The sequence below is a fragment of the Schistocerca gregaria genome, chromosome 6, assembly GCF_023897955.1.
Source record: "Schistocerca gregaria isolate iqSchGreg1 chromosome 6, iqSchGreg1.2, whole genome shotgun sequence".
Taxonomy (NCBI): Eukaryota; Metazoa; Arthropoda; class Insecta; order Orthoptera; family Acrididae; genus Schistocerca; species Schistocerca gregaria.
In genome coordinates, this window is record NC_064925.1 from 393,429,257 (window position 1) to 393,446,612 (window position 17,356).

Consider the following 17,356-nt stretch of genomic DNA (forward strand, 5'->3'; position numbering starts at 1 on the left):
TTGCATCCAAAGACTACAAACACAGAAGCAAAGGGAGCGATACTATGGAGCATTTCGTCAAGAAATACGAACTATCATAGCACGAAATGAAAAAAAAAGTACGCAGTTTTAAATCACAGTTCAGGAGAGAAGAACACAAGCACTTGTGCGAGTACAAAAAAAAAGTCATCCTTCTTCCAAAAGATCAAACTGGTCTTACAAAGTCTTAAAATTTTTACTACAAGGCATGGATTCCATGGGAAGTCAGTAAACCGACTGAAGTGAAGGTATGAAGATAAACACACTCTCAACGAAGTAAGTACGTTTTATTTTATTTCACAATTTTTACAATACAGTTCGCTTACTTTTACCTGTACTTTTACCCGTACCACGAGCAGCATAGTCAACGCATTATTGTAGCCCAGATAGACATGAAACCCACGCCTACCACGGTTGTACAAGTTTATATGCCAACTGGCTCCGCAGATTGAAGTACTGTAAGATGCGATTTAAGAAATTATTCAGATAGTTAAGGGAGATGAAAATTTAATAGTCCTGGGGACTGGAATTGTATAGTAGGGGAAGGAAGAGAAGGAAAAGTAGTAGGCGAATATGGACTGGGGTAAGGAATGAAAGAGGAAGCCGCCTGGTAGAATTTTGCGCAGAGGATAACTAAATCATAGCTAACACTTATTTTAAGAATCATGAAAGAAGATTGCATACATGGAAGAGGCCTAGAGACACTGGAGTATTTCAGATACATTATATAATGGTAAGACAGAGATTTAGGAATCAGGTTTTAAACTGTAAGGTATTTCCAGGGGCAGATGTGGCCTCTGACCAAAATTTATTGGTTATGAACTTCAGATGAAAACTGAAGAAACTGAAGAAAGGTATGAAATTAAAGAGATGGGACCTGGTTAATCTGAAATAATCTGGGGTTCTACAGAGTTTCAGATAGAGCATTAGGGAACGATTGACAAGAATGGGGAAAAAGTGCAGTAGAGGAGGAATGGGTAGCTTTGAGAGGTGACTTAGTGAAGGCGGCAGAGGATCAAGTAGGTAAAAAGACGAGCGCAGGTAGAAATTCTTGAGTAACAGAAAAGATATTGAAGTTAATAGATGAAAGGAGGAAATATAACAATGCAGTAAATGAAGCAGACGAAAAGGAATACGAACGTCTTAAAAATGAGATCGACAGGAAGTGCAAAATGGCTAAGCAAGGATGGCTAGAGGACAAATGTAAGGAGGTAGAGGCATATATCACTAGGTGTAAGGTAGATACTGCCTACAGAAAAATTAAAGAAACTTCAGTAGAAAAGAGACCCCCTTGTATGAATATCAAGAGCTCAGTTGTAAAACTAATCCTAAGCAAATACGGGAAAGCAGAAAGATGGAAGGAGTATATAGAGGGTCTATACAAGGGCGATGTACTTGAGAGCAATATTATGGAAATGGAAGACGAAATAGATGAAGATGACATGGGAGACATGATACTGCGTGACGAATTTGACAGAGCACTGAAAGGCGTAAGTCAATTAAAGGTCCTGGGAATAGACAGAATTCCATAAGAGCTGCTAATAGCCTTGGGAGAGCCAGCCATGACAAAACTCTACTATATGGTAAGAAAGATATATGAGACAGGTGAAATACCCTCAGACGTAAAGAAGAATATAATAATTCCAATCCCAAAGAAAGCAGTTGTTGACGAATGTGAAAATTATCGAACTATCCGTTATTAAGTCATGGCTGCAAATACTAACATGAATTCTTTACAGATGAATAAAAAAACGGGTAGAAGCCGAACTCGGGAAAGATCAGTTTGGATTGCGTAGAAATGTTGGAGCACACGAAGCAATACTGACTCTACTGCTTATCTTAGAAGATAAATTACGGAAAGGTAAACCTAGGCTACTAGCATCTGTTGACTGGAATGTTCTCTTTCAAATTCTAAGGGTTGCAGGGGTATAATGAAGGGAGCTAAAGCTATTTACAATTTGTACAGAAACCAAATGGCAGTTATAAGAGTAGAGGGGCATGAAAGGGACGCGGTGGTTGAGAAGGGAGTGAGACAGGGTTGTAGCCTATCCCAAATGTTATTCAATCTATATATTGAGCAAGCAGTAAAGGAAACAAAAGAGAAATTTGGAGCAGGAATTAAAATCCATGGAGAAGAAATAATAACATTGAGGTTTGTCGATGACATTGTGATTCTGTCAGAGACAGCAAAGATCCTGGAAGAGAAGTTGAACGGATTGGACAGTGTCTTGGAAGAAGGATATAAGGTGAACATCAACAGAACCAAAACGAGGATAATGGGATTTAGTCGAATGAAATCGGGCGATGCTGAGGGGATTAGATTAGGAAACGAGACACGTAAAGTAGTTGATGAGTTTTTCTATTTGGGGAGCAAAATAGATAATGATGATCGAAGTAGGGAGGATATAAAATGTAGACTGGCTATGGCAAGGAAAGCGATTCTGAAGAAGAGAAATTTGTTAATATCGAGTATAGATTTAAGTGTCAGGAAGTCTTTTCTGGAAGTACTTGTGTCGAGTGTGGCCATGTATGGAAGTGAAACATGGACGATAAATAATTTGGACAAGAAGAGAATAGGAGCTTTCGAAATGTGGTGGTACAGAAGAATACCGAAGATTAGATGGGTAGATAACGTAAGAAATGAGGAAGCACTGAAGAGAATTTGAGAGAAGAGGAAATTGTAGCAAAATCTGACTAAAAGAAGAGACCGGTTGGAAGACAAGTTCTGAGGCATCAAGGAATCACCAATTTAGTATTGGATGGTATCCTGGAGGGTAAAAATAGTTGAGGTAGACCAAGAGTTGAGTACACTAAGCATGTTCAGTAGGATGTAGGTTGCAGTAGTTACTTAGAGATGAAGAAGCTTGCACAGGACAGAGAAGCATGGAGAGCTGTATCAAACCAGTCTCAGGATTGAAGACCAAAACAGCAACACTACAGGTAAACTTCTTCAAAACATTAATTTCAATTTTTAATCTATACGCCTATTAACAGGTTACATGGTAACAGTTTTTCAATGTTTCAACTGCCGCTAAGCGTTCTACAAACATCCCCGCGTCTCTTCAGCTATCTGTTCTACTGTTATATCACCTTTTCAGTTTATAATGCCTTATTGTGTGAGTAAAATTGTGTACAGTATACAGTATACTTTATACAGTATACTTTGGAGGTAGCAGTTTCGAGGACGCTCATGTTAGTTTCCAACTAAACGGCAATATTTTTAAAGCTTTGCTCTAATACTAACAGCCATAACGGTAGTTTACAAATATCACCAGCCTAGAGCATCCATCAACCTAGAGCAGCAGTATATTAGCAGAAACGGCGAATGATAATACCATTTATTAACAGTATGCCTGAAAATGAAAAAGATGTAAACTATCACTATATCCAAACGACTTACAACGAACTGGTCTATACATTACCAATACTTTAGACAGTCTAGAAAAAAAAATCAGAAATATTTGACGACCATGTTGGTGATATTTAAGAACCACAATTCTGCACAAAGTATGACGTGATGTGAAAACTGAAGTAATTTGACGAAACTATGTTATTTAGAACAATTGGCGTTTTTAAGGCCAGAAACCAAGGTGTCTACGGAGGTGACAACCTGGGCCGTGTTAAAGTATCACACGAACTGTGCGCACTCTAAATAAATGTAGAGTTATACCACATAGATTTCGACACATATTTCTTCGGTGTATATGATGGTATTTACTGGAGATAAACCCGCAGGACACTGAATTCATCAAGTTATCGACTCCTACAAGCTGATCACAGATTGATTCCATCGGTACTGGTCACACCTGAAAAGTACTTTAATCCGTGACATTAGTAACTACTCTCGCTCAAACATGTTTCCATGTATAATGAAATTTTCAATCTGCAGGGGAGTGTGCGCTGATTTGAAAGTTCCTACCAGATTAAAACTCTGTGCCGGACCGAGAGTCGAACGGGGAGCCCTTGCCTTTCGCGAGAAAATGCTCTACCCAAGCACGACTCATGTCCTCTCCTCACAGCGGTAGAGCAATTGACGCGAAACGCAACGGTGTTTGAGTCTCAGTCCGGCACACTGTTTTAAACGGTTAGGAGGTTTCATGTTTCCCTACAAATATAAATGTCAAAGTCGATAAATTTTTCAAACTCGTTTTCTTTTAAATACTTATTATTCAGTTCAGTCATTTTACAGACATAATTTATGGGATTCAAGCCAAAAACGAAATAAATAAAGCAACCGAAAGTAAAATTGTGCGAGATCCAATTATATTCCGCATGTTTTGTTTTGAGAGTAATTTACTATTCTTCGTCACTGGCGAATAACAAGGAAAGAAATGAACTGTAAATGGAACAGAGCACGTGGATGATCAGCGTCGTGACACAGGATGAGTGGTTGACATTTATCAAACGTGACCGGAATTTTCTCCTCATATAAGGAAATAACGTGCTTCAATACAGTACTACCATGCATGATTTTTAGTCTGTAACAGTGCGCTATCGCGTCCAGAAACATAAGGAAGGAATTAGATAAATAAACAAGCGTGTAACGTTGAGACTTACTTAGTCCATTTTAGATGGAGTGAAGAGAATCTAAATTTCGTACCGTTTTATTAGCGAACGGTTGATCCAGTAATCGTTCCATATAACTAGAGACCGGATTATATGCATTTGCATGCTGCATATGCATTTGCGTATGTGGCTCCTTTTCACCGGTTATTGCATTTTTTAACTACAAACTAGTGACAATGAGTATTTTCGCTTTATGTTTGCAGTATTTTTAAAAATTTATACTGGTGGCCTCTAGCTCGATCTAGTTTTGATGTCTCACAGATTGACCGCCACGTAAAACTGCGAGCAATCGCTAACGGAGAGGCCACTGCCTAGGGAAATCATTACAGAAGAGGAACAGGAACAGGCAGAGTCAATGTTCCTGTGCTGGCAGCCCGGTTAATCCCATCCAATGTCATACCATACGCGTCGCCGACAGTTAAACTACGCAAACGTTTAGTCGTACGTCCTTTGTTTCAGTTTCGCTTTCTTTTTACGTGTACACAGCTGAACGTGTTTGCGGCGCATAATGTGTTACGTGTTGCGCGCCATGCCTCCCGAAAAAGGAAACGTCGTTTCGTGGACAGCTGACCATCCCGGAATATTTACATATGACGGAATTGCTTTATACTGTCGAGTTTCCGAGACAAACGTTTCGTGCAAAAAAAAAAAAGTTTCAAATAGACCGGTATGTCAGGACAAGTCTTCATATCGCAGGAATGCAGAAGGAAGAACCATGACAACAACTTCTGACAATAGCAAGTTGCAGTAACTGAGATTTGTCCAAAGGTAACGAAAAAATTCGGTTTAACATGGATCTATGTGAAGCATTCATTTCGATCTATATTCTTCTTCCCAAACTCTCAAACCCTAGCCTCAAAGGCTTCATGAGCAAATATTGCTGAAATCAAAATACACCAGATGAATCAACAATGGGTGAAAATTTACAGGGTGTTTCAAAAATGACCTGTATATTTGAAACGGCAATACAAACTAAACGAGCAGCGATAGAAATACACCGTTTGTTGCAATATGCTTGGGACAACAGTACATTTTCAGGCAGACAAACCTTCCACATTACAGTAGTTACAATTGTCAACAACAGATGGCGCTGCCGTCTGGGAAACTCTATAGTACGATATTTTCCACATATCCACCATGCGTAGCAATAATATGGCGTAATCTCTGAATGAAATAACCCGAAACCTTTGAAAACGTGTCTGGCGGAATGGCTTCACATGCAGATGAGATGTACTGCTTCAGCTGTTCAATTGTTTCTGGATTCTGGCGGTACACCTGGTCTTTCAAGTGTCCCCACTGAAAGAAGACACAGGGGTTCATGTCTGGCGAATAGGGAGGCCAATCCACGCCGCCTCCTGTATGTTTCGGATAGCCCAAAGCAATCACACGATCATCGAAATATTCATTCAGGAAATTAAAGACGTCGGCCGTTCGATGTGGCCGGGCACCATCTTGCATAAACCACGAGGTGTTCGCAGTGTCGTCTAATGCAGTTTTTACCGCCACAAATTCACGAACAATGTCCAGATAGCGTGATGCAGTAATCGTTTCGGATCTGAAAAATGGGCCAATGATTCCTTTGGAAGAAATGGCGGCCCAGACCAGTACTTTTTGAGGATGCAGGCACGGTGGGACTGCAACAGGGGGCTTTTCGGTTCCCCATATGCGCCAGTTCTATTTATTGAAGAAGCCGTCCAGTTAAAAATAAGCTTCGTCAGTAAACCAAATGCTGCCCACATGCATATCGCCGTCATCAATCCTGAGCACTATATCGTTAGCAAATGTCTCTCGTGCAGCAATGGTAGCGGCGCTGAGGGGTTCCCGCGTTTGTATTTTGTATGGATAGAGGAGTAAACTCTGGCGCATGAGACGATACGTGGACGTTGGCGTCATTTGGACCGCAGCTGCAACACGGCGAACGGAAACCTGAGGCCGCTGTTGGATCACCTGCTGCACTAGCTGCGCGTTGCCCTCTGTGGTTGCCGTACGCGGTCGCCCTACCTTTCCAGCGCATTCATCCGTCACATTCCCAGTCTGTTGAAATTTTTCAAACAGATCCTTTATTGTATCGTTTTTCGGTCCTTTGGTTACATTAAACCTCCGTTGAAAACTTCGTCTTGTTGCAACAACACTGTGTTCTAGGCGGTGGAATTCCAACACCAGAAAAATCCTCTGTTCTAAGGAATAAACCATGTTGTCCACAGCACACTTGCACGTTGTGACAGCACACGCTTACAGCAGAAAGACGACGTAGAGAATGGCGCACCCACAGACTGCGTTGTCTTCTACACTCCTGAAAATTGAAATAAGAACACCGTGAATTCATTGTCCCAGGAAGGGGAAACTTTATTGACACATTCCTGGAGTCAGATACATCACATGATCACACTGACAGAACCACAGGCACATAGACACAAGCAACAGAGCATGCACAATGTCGGCACTAGTACAGTCTATATCCATCTTTCGCAGCAATGCAGGCTGCTATTCTCCCATGGAGACGATCGTAGAGATGCTGGATGTAGTCCTGTGGAACGGCTTGCCATGCCATTTCCGCCTGGCGCCTCAGTTGGACCAGCGTTCGTGCTGTACGTGCAGACCGCGTGAGACGACGCTTCATCCAGTCCCAAACATGTTCAATGGGGGACAGATCCGGAGATCTTGCTGGCCAGGGTAGTTGACTTACACCTTCTAGAGCACGTTGGGTGGCACGGGATACATGCGGACGTGCATTGTCCTGTTGGAACAGCAAGTTCCCTTGCCGGTCTAGGAATGGTAGAACGATGGGTTCGATGACGGTTTGGATGTACCGTGCACTATTCAGTGTCCCCTCGACGATCACCAGAGGTGTACGGCCAGTGTAGGAGATCGCTCCCCACACCATGATGCCAGGTGTTGGCCCTGTGTGCCTCGGTCATATGCAGTCCTGATTGTGGCGCTCACCTGCACGGCGCCAAACACGCATACGACCATCATTGGCACCAAGGCAGAAGCGACTCTCGTCGCTGAAGACGACACGTCTCCATTCGTCCCTCCATTCACGCCTGTCGCGACACCACTGGAGGCGGGCTGCACGATGTTGGGGCGTGAGCGGAAGACGGCCTAACGGTGTGCGGGACCGTAGCCCAGCTTCATGGAGACCGTTGCGAATGGTCCTCGCCGATACCCCAGGAGCAACAGTGTCTCTCATTTGCTGGGAAGTGGCGGTACGGTCCCCTACGGCACTGCGTAGGATCTTACGGTCGTGGCGTGCATCCGTGCGTCGCTGCGGTCCGGTCCCAGGTCGACGGGCACGTGCACCTTCCGCCGACCACTGGCGACAACATCGATGTACTGTGGAGACCTCACGCCCCACGTGTTGAGCAATTCGGCGGTACGTCCACGTGGCCTCCCGCATGCCCACTATACGCCCTCGCTCAAAGTCCGTCAACTGCACATACGGTTCACGTCCACGCTGTCGCGGCATGCTACCAGTGTTAAAGACTGCACTGGAGCTCCGTATGCCACGGCAAACTGGCTGACACTGACGGAGGCGGTGCACAAATGCTGCGCAGCTAGCGCCATTCGACGGCCAACACCGCGGTTCCTGGTGTGTCTGCTGTGCGGTGCGTGTGATCATTGCTTGTACAGTCCTCTCGCAGTGTCCGGAGCAAGTATGGTGGGTCTGACACACCGGTGTCAATGTGTTCTTTTTTCCATTTCCAGGAGTGTATATCTTTCACATCACTTGCAGCGCCATCTGTTGTTGAAAATTGTTAACTACTGTAATTTCGGAAGGTTGTCCGCCTGAAAATGTACTGTTGGCCCAAGCATATTGCAACAAACGGTGTATTTCTATCGCTGCTCGTTTAGTTTGTATTGCCGTTTCAAATATACCGGTCATTTTTGAAACACCCTGCATATACCGACAATTTACGTAAGTGTTCTGCAAGAAATACGCAATGAACTATAGGATAGAATTATCAGGGTTTCAGTTGACGAAACTACAGACACTTTTAGGCGTCACATTGCAATTTTAATTGCTGGTGCTCTAAAGAAGAACCTTCTTCCTTCTGTGTAGCGGCCTTCAAAGAAGTTGAAGAAATAAATCATTCTACGATCGCGAGATTTGTTAATCAGAGTATTAGAAAAATATTCCCATAATCTTCTGCATACGAAAGGGTGGCTGTGTTTATTTCCGATGCTGCTCTCTATATAATCAAAGGAGGACAAGCTTTCTGAGTATTTTAGCCCAATCTGATTCATGTGACCTGCTTTGCTCATGGAGTACATCGCCTTGCTGAAGAAATATATTCCACCTTTGCGAATGTAAATAAACTGATGTAATCCGCAAAGAAAGTGTTTCTAACGGCTCCTGCCTGCATCAAAACCCATAAGAAAAACTACGAAATGTGCCTTTACCTCCCGAACTAACGGGACTCTTTGGGGTACGTGGGTCGAAGCTGTGTTGTCTTACAATGCACATTTCGAGGGCATTAGAGGGATAGTAGAATACTTCCATAGTACAGAGGCTTCGGCAGTTTGCCAGTGCAAGGAAGCTTCTAATGATACCGGTGTTAAAGGAGAAAGTTTTGTGATTAGCACTTATTTTTACTATATACCTGCTTCTATTAAAAAGCTTGAAAGTCAAGGTTTGGCGATGAATGAATCTATTCAGTTAATAAAAGTATTCTAGTGAACTCCTGATTGCAGGAAAGATTTGCAAGAAAAATTAAAGAAAAGTCTGAAAACATTTTAAACAATAACCCAGTCTGTAAACTCTTGTGACAATTTGATAGTTTTATTAATGGAACGGGTGAACTTTTACCAGAAACAGTAAGTGCCAACATAGCATCAAAATTCAGATTCTGACCAATTACCGCAGTCAATGTAGAAGGTGCTTTCCTACTTATAAAAATGTTTTGAGTGGTCGAAGACACAATCGTACTACCGAACATTTGGAACAGTACTTGCTCGTATGTGTTTACAATAGTAGAAAAAATGTAAAATAAATTGTAAATGATGATTTGATCCAACAGCATAAATTAAATGTTGCTGCGGTTCAAAAAATTCATGACTCTATGTTGGTTTTTAAGTTTTTGAACATGTTCCTCTGCGTGCGATGTAACTCGAAGTTGGTCCTGTACATATCGATTGTTTCGCTGCGACTCATTCGCATCGCATCAGTTTGTTACCGACAGCAATAGTAACGATTCTTGAAACATAGTATGCGTCCCCATTTTACAAAATTTTAGAAAATATTCCCAGAAAGGCCCCCTTCCTAACCTCTACCAGAATGTTGCTGTTGTGGTCATCAGTCCTGGGATTGGTTTGATGCCGCTCTCCATGCAACTCTATCCTGTGCAAGCTTCTTCATCTCCCAGTACTTACTGCAACCTACATCCTTCTGATTCTGCTTAGTGTATTCATCTCTTGGTCTCCCTCTACGATCTTTTCCCTCCACGCTGCACTCCAATGCTAAATTTGTGATCCCTTGATGCCTCAAAACATGTCCTGCCAACCGGTCCCTTCTTCTTCTCAAGTTGTGCCACAAACTCACCTTCTCCCCAATTCTATTCAATACCTCGACACTAGTTATATGATCTACCCATCTAATCTTCAGCATTCTTCTGTAGCACCACATTTCCAAAGCTTCTATTCTCTTCTTGTCCAAACTATTTATCGTCCATGTTTCACTTCCATACATGGCTACACTCCATACAAATACTTTCAGAAATGACTTCCTGATACTTTAATGTATACTCGATGCTAACAAATTTCTCTTCTTCAGGAACACTTTTCTTGCCATTGCCAGTCTACATTTTATATCCTCTCTACTTCGACCATCATCAGTTATTTTGCTCCCCAAATAACAAAACTCCTTTACTCCTTTAAGTGTCTCATTTCCTAATCTAATTCCCTCAGCATCATCCGACTTAATTCGACTACACTCCACCAGAAAGTATTCAGAAAAACATATCAGCGCTGTAAATGTACCCATTTTGCCCTCTTCCTCCTAACTGATATACACAGGTTCGACTTTGAGACGTAACGCAAGCAGTAACTACCATGTTTTTTTATTATTTGATCTTGCATACTTCGACACTTTTCTTGCATTTTAAGAATTTTTTATGGACATTTCCATGTATATTTTAAGGATTTTATGATAAATATAGTCCGATCTCTTCTTATAATACACAGTGTTGTTGCACTTAAGGGGTGTAGGACGTTAAACGTGCAGTCTTGGAGCAGGAGAGACACCACAGGGCTTTTTAATTCCCACTGTCTATACTTTCACAAATGAATTCATAAAACTTTGTCAGCATGACCAGGAAGGATTCAGGATTCACACTCATAGCAGTGGAAGTTCAAAAACATATAAAATTAATTTTATTTTACATGCGAATGTTCATCATTTTTTCACTTACTATTGGCTGCGTTTGTTGCTGTAGTTACACGTTACTTTATAAATAAGAGAGATTCTTCGATCACTTTTGCACAGCATACAAACCTTACTTAGAGGTGTATGAAAATGTAGAAATTATTTAATTTATGAAAAAATGAAAGTGCTTTTACATTTTAAACTTCGTGTTTAGAAAAAACTCAAATTTTATAATTAATTACTTCAATTTTTACCACAGTTTGCAATAGATTTGGAAAAGTCTACAGTTTCATACACCTGTAAGTATGGTTTGTATGCTGTGCAAACTTCATCGAAGAATCTCCCTTACTTATGATGAAAAGTGGACCTATAGCAACAAATGCAGCCAATGGTAAGTGAAAAAAGGTCAAATTTCAAATGTATAAAAATTCTTATATTTTTGAACTTCCACGTCTGTGAGTGTATATCCTGAATCCTTTCTGGTCATTTTGACAAAGTTTTATGAATTTATTCGTAAAAGTGCAGACAGTGGAAATTTAAATGTCCTCTGGTGCATCTCCTGCTCCAAGTCGTCCCGTTTGACGTCCAGCCCCCCTTAAATTGCTGGAAGTAGAGATTTTTTTTCTAAAATTGCGAACATTTGGGTCTAATTATTTTCCCTTTCACATAAAGCATGTCGACTGGACTATAAGTTGGCGGATGGCCACAGAGCCTAGCCGGGAGAGGGGGCAGGAGAGGGGAAATGTTTCCTTGTACGTCTTTCAGTGACGACAACGCCAAAAGTCTGCGTGCGTCTCATATCGATCAGCAGCTATGATATTGGGGAGTCACATTAATGTGAGCACCTACTGTGTCCGATTTCAGCGTGCAGTAACCGCTCAAAGACGGCAAGTGGCACCTCTAGCAGTCAGTGGAGGGTATATAAAGCGTTTCGGTGTACCGGGAAGAACAGGTCTTAGAGTGGAAACGGAGTGTGTTATATGACACACTTGCTTTAGGGCCAAGGAGGGAGGGATTTCCAAAATGGATAAATTTCTACACTGTTCCTTGTACCACCATGGTTAAAGTATAATGAGCCTGCAAAAAAAAAAAAAAATAAATAAAATTAAAAAATGGTAAGGTCTTATGGAAAACTTCTGAGGTCATCGGTCCCCAAGCTTACGCTACTACTTAAGCTAACTTAAACTAATTTACGCTAAGATCAACACACACACTCATGACTGCGGGAGGACTCGAACCTCAGACGGGAGGAGCCACGCGGACCGTGACAAGGCGCCCAAGACCACACGGCTTTTTTTTTTTTTTGTCATCGGTCTACTGACTGGTTTGATGCGGTCCGCCACGAATTCCTTACCTGTGCTAACCTCTTCATCTCAGAGTAGCACTTGCAACCGACGTCCTCGATTATTTGCTTGACGTATTTCAATCTCTGTCTACCTCTACAGTTTTTGCCGTTTACAGCTCCCTCTACTACCATGGAAGTCATTCCCGCATGTCTTAGCAGATGTCCTATCATCCTGTCACTTCTCCTTATCAGTGTTTTCCATATATTCCTTTCCTCTCCAATTCTGCGTAGAACCTCCTCATTCCTTACCTTATCAGTCCACCTAATTTTCAACATTCGTCTATAGCACAACATCTCAAATGCTTCGATTCTCTTCTGTTCCGGTTTTCCCACAGTCCATGTTTCACTACTCCAGACGTACATCCTCAGAAATTTCTTCCTCAAATTAACTCCGGTATTTGATATTAGTACACTTCCCTTGGACAGAAATGACTTTTGCCATAGCGAGTCTGCTTTTGATGTCTTCCTTGCTCCGTCCGTCACTGGTTATTTTACTGCCTAGGTAGCAGATTTCCTTAACTTCATTGACTTCGTGACCATCAATCGTGATGTTAAGTTTCTCGCTGTTCTCATTTCTACTACTTCTCATTACCTTCGTCTTTCTCCGATTTACTCTCAAACCATACTGTGTACTCATTAGACTGTTCATTCCGTTCAGTAGATCATTTAATTCTTCTTCACTTTCACTCAGGATAGCAATGTCATCAGCGAATCGTATCATTGATATCATTTACCTTGTATTTAATTCCACTCCTGAACCTTTCTTTTATCTCCATCATTGCTCCCTCGATGTACAGATTGAAGAGAAGGGGCGAAAGGCTACAGCCTTGTCTTACACCCTTCTTAATACGAGCACTTCGTTCTTGATCGTCCACTCTTATTACTCCCTCCTGGTTGTTGTACATATTGTGTATGACCCGTCTCTCCCTATAGCTTACCCCTACATTTTTCAGAATCTCGAACAGCTTGCACCATTTTATATTGTCGAACGCTTTTTCCAGGTCGACAAATCCTATGAACGTGTCTTGATTTTTCTTCAGCCTTGCTTCCATTATTAGCCGTAACGTCAGGATTGCCTCTCTCGTGCCTTTACTTTTCCTAAAGCCAAACTGATCGTCACCTAGCGCGTTCTCAATTTTCTTTTCCATTCTTCTGTATATTATTCTTGTAAGCAGCTTCGATGCATGAGCTGTTAAGCTGATTGTGCGATAATTCTCGCACTTGTCAGCTCTTGCCTTCTTCGGAATTGTGTGGTTGATGCTTTTCCGAAAGTCAGATGGTATGTCGCCAGACTCATATATTCTACACACCAACGTAAATAGTCGTTTTGTTGCCACTTCCAGTAATGATTTTAGAAATTCTGATGGAATGTTATCTATCCATTCTGCCTTATTTGGCCGTAAGTCCTCCAAAGCTCTTTTAAATTCCGATTCTAATACTGGATCCCCTATCTCTTCTAAACCGACTCCTGTTTCTTCTTCTATCACATCAGACAAATCTTCACCCTCATGGAGTCTTTCAATGTATTCTTTCCACCTATCTGCTCTCTTCTCTGCATTTAACAGTGGAATTCCCGTTGCACTCTTAATGTTACCACCGTTGCTTTTAATGTCACCAAAGGTTGTTTTGACTTTCCTTTATGCTGAGTCTGTCCTTCCGACAATGATACCTTTTTCGATGTCTTCACATTTTTCCTGCAGCCATTTCGTCTTAGATTTCCTGCACTTCCTATTTACTTTATTCCTCAGTGACTTGTATTTCTGTATTACATGATGATGCTACACTTGAAGAAGTCAAAACAAGAGTGTATCTTCAGTTTGTGAATTGGGATGGGAAATGTAAATATTACTAATCTGTAATAACACACAAAGTAAATATTTTATCCTACCTGCAAAATGACGCTATCAAAAACCGGCGTCGATGTCACTGCGGTGTAACACGAGCTGTAGACAGCAGAGGTGAACAATAGCTCCGGAAATGTGTGCGAGCGAATAGATGTTCAACTGCTGAGCAAGTGACAGCCGAGGTGAACCAAGGGGCCGCCTCTACGACCGTCCAGCGAACATTGCTGCTTACTGGCCTCGGCAGCAGGCGCCTGATTCATGCACCCACGCTTACCGCCGTTCGTCGGTTACAAAGACTGAAATTTGCACGCCAGTACTGCAACTGGACGTCCACTGACTGGGGACATGAGTCCTTTCCAGATGAATAACGTATTATGGTTCATCGAACAGATGATCGTTGGCGTGTATGACGCGAAACGTCTAAAAGTAAACACCATACAACAATCGTCGGAAGGGTCCAAGCCGGAAGACGGAGCGTTATGGTACAGGGAATGGCTTGGCTTCTGAGCACTATGGGACTTAACTTCTGAGGTCATCAGTCCCCTATAACTTAGAACTACTTAAACCTAACTAACCTAAGGACATCACACAGCCGGCCGTGGTGGCCGTGGGGTTCTGGGCGCTCCAGTCCGGAGCCGCGCTGCTGCTACGGTCGCAGGTTCGAATCCTGCCTCGGGCATGGGTGTGTGTGATGTCCTTAGGTTAGTTAGGTTTAAGTAGTTCTAAGTTCTAGGGGACTGATGACCACAGCCGTTGAGTCCCATAGTGCTCAGAGCCGTTTGAACCATTTGACATCACACACATCCATACCAGAGGCAGGAATCGAACCTGCGACCGTAGCGGTGGCGCGATTCCAGACTGTAGCGCCTAGAACCACTCGGCCACTCCGGCCAGCGGTACAGGGAATGTTTTCGTAGTGTTCCCTGGGTGATCTCGCCATACCGGAAGCCACAATGGATCGACACAGGTACGCATCTGTCCTTGTCGGGCTATGTCCAAGCTTACAATCCGCGCCAGATATCTGAAAGCATGGGTGACTGCTGCGCAGCTCGGAGCACGCGTATGCACGCCGAGCTGAGAACATTGATTGCGCTAGGCTGCCCAGACGTCTCGGCTTTCACATAAATGTCCCGGTGTCTCCCGATAATCACTCTGGACACGTAATTGTCCCGGTTTTAATCGAGAAACAAAATGCGTGTAGTAACATTTCTTACTTAATAAAAAGTTATGAGAATTAAATTACCTAGTAGTAGGACGTTAGAGAAATGCATTTCACAATATTTACAGTATTAATAATAAAATACCTTCTTTCTAACGAGGAACTGCTAAAATCAATCCATTCATTTTTCTTATAAATACTACTAAGGTAAGTCTCAGGATAAAATATTTAGTTTGTGTCTTATTACAGATTAGTAATATTTACATTTCCCATCCCAATTCACAAACTGAAGATACAATCTTGTTTTGACTTCTTCAAGTGTAGCATCATCATGGACGTATTATCAGTTCCAAAATATCATGGTACCTCGCCAGAAAAATAGGAGTAAGACATAACTGCAGTGCCGGCCGTTGTGACCGAGTGGTTCTAGTCGCTTCAGTCTGGAACCGCGCGCCCGCTACGATAGCAGGTTCAAATCCTGCCTCGGTCATGGATGTGTGTGATGCCCTTAGGTTGATTAGGTTTAAGTAGTTCTAAGTTTTAGTGGACTGATGACCTCAGATGTTAAGTCCCATAGTGCTCAGAAGCCAAGCCATTCCCTGTACCATACCGCTCCGTCTTCCGGCTTGGACCTTTCCGACGATTATTACATGGTGTTTACTTTTAGACGTTTCGCGTCATACACGCCAACGATCATCTGTTCGGTGAACCATAATATGTTATTCATCTGGAAAGGACTCCTGTCCCCAGTCAGTGGACGTACAGATGCAGTACTGGAGTGCAAATTTCAGTCTTTGTAACCGACGAACGGCGAGCCATTTGAACCATAACTGCAGTAATGAAGTTAAGTATAAACTATAAACAAAAGTTTCCTGTTTTTTTCTCTTTGAAATCTGATCGGCTTAGAATTCAAGCACTTACCGTCAGTCTTCAACACGTAGCCCAGCTACTCCTTCTAGTTCTCCTCCTTATTCAGAGCTAGAATCACAGTAATCAGGTCCGCTATCATTGTCTGCACCACCTAAACGTATCATTATTTTATCTATTTCATTGTCGAGAAAATATTGATTTCTGCATGTATTCCCACTCAATTTTTTTTTTTTTTTACGTGTTCGCACAACGGTATCCTGGGTTCTTTACTCATGGATTTAAATTTCTCCTCATACAATATTTTCACAGACGTTACATTGCCTAATATTTTCTATTGGATGTAATTCTGGATGATAAGGAGGAAGGTGTAAAGCAACGTCACCAGCAGTTTCACGGATTTTGTCGACGGAATACTCGACGGTCGTTGCCTTGGTTCTCTGAACAAGCTCATAGAGAATGGGCTTCAACATGTCATCCGAGAATGGGATACTTTCTTTTGTTCGCCAATTTCTGATATCGTCTTTAGTTGAGTGAGATGTTGGAGCTTTGTTTATTTTAACATTGTAATATGGCGCATTGTCGAGAACTATTATGGAGTTAGAGTTTAAATTAGGAATCAGCTTTGCTGTCAACCACTTCACACAACTTTGTTGGTTCATATGGTTGTGGTAATCCCCCTTTGCTTGATTTGACTTCCACATAATAAGCGCTTTAGGAATAAAGCTGTTTTCGCCACCTGCATGAGTTATTATTAGGCGTTGTCAATTTGATACCGGTTTGAGGAGGCTGTGAGCAGTATTGCCAGTTCATTGTTTTCCCAGTTACTTGTGACGATAAAATAAAATTTTCATAAATGTAAACAATGTCTCTTTGCTTCCCTACATTTTTATATTTGCTTCAAATACGATATTCTTTTTTCTGTAATACCGCTTCTTTCTAACAGTATCAGCCTACTCTTTTTTTTTTCAGTGGAAACAGAAATTCTTTAGTCGCCGTCTTACACTAGCGTTGCTACCTTGAAAGTTGTAAATAATTTTCGTAACAACGGCATCATCAAAGCCGACAACATCTATAATTATTTTGCTCTTGGTTATTTTGCCTGGAGTTTCAAATTTCCTCTTCCCGCGATATTCCGATAGCTTGCCTTTCCTTTTAATTTTCTGGATGGTGCTACGCGAAACGCCTGTGGCCAG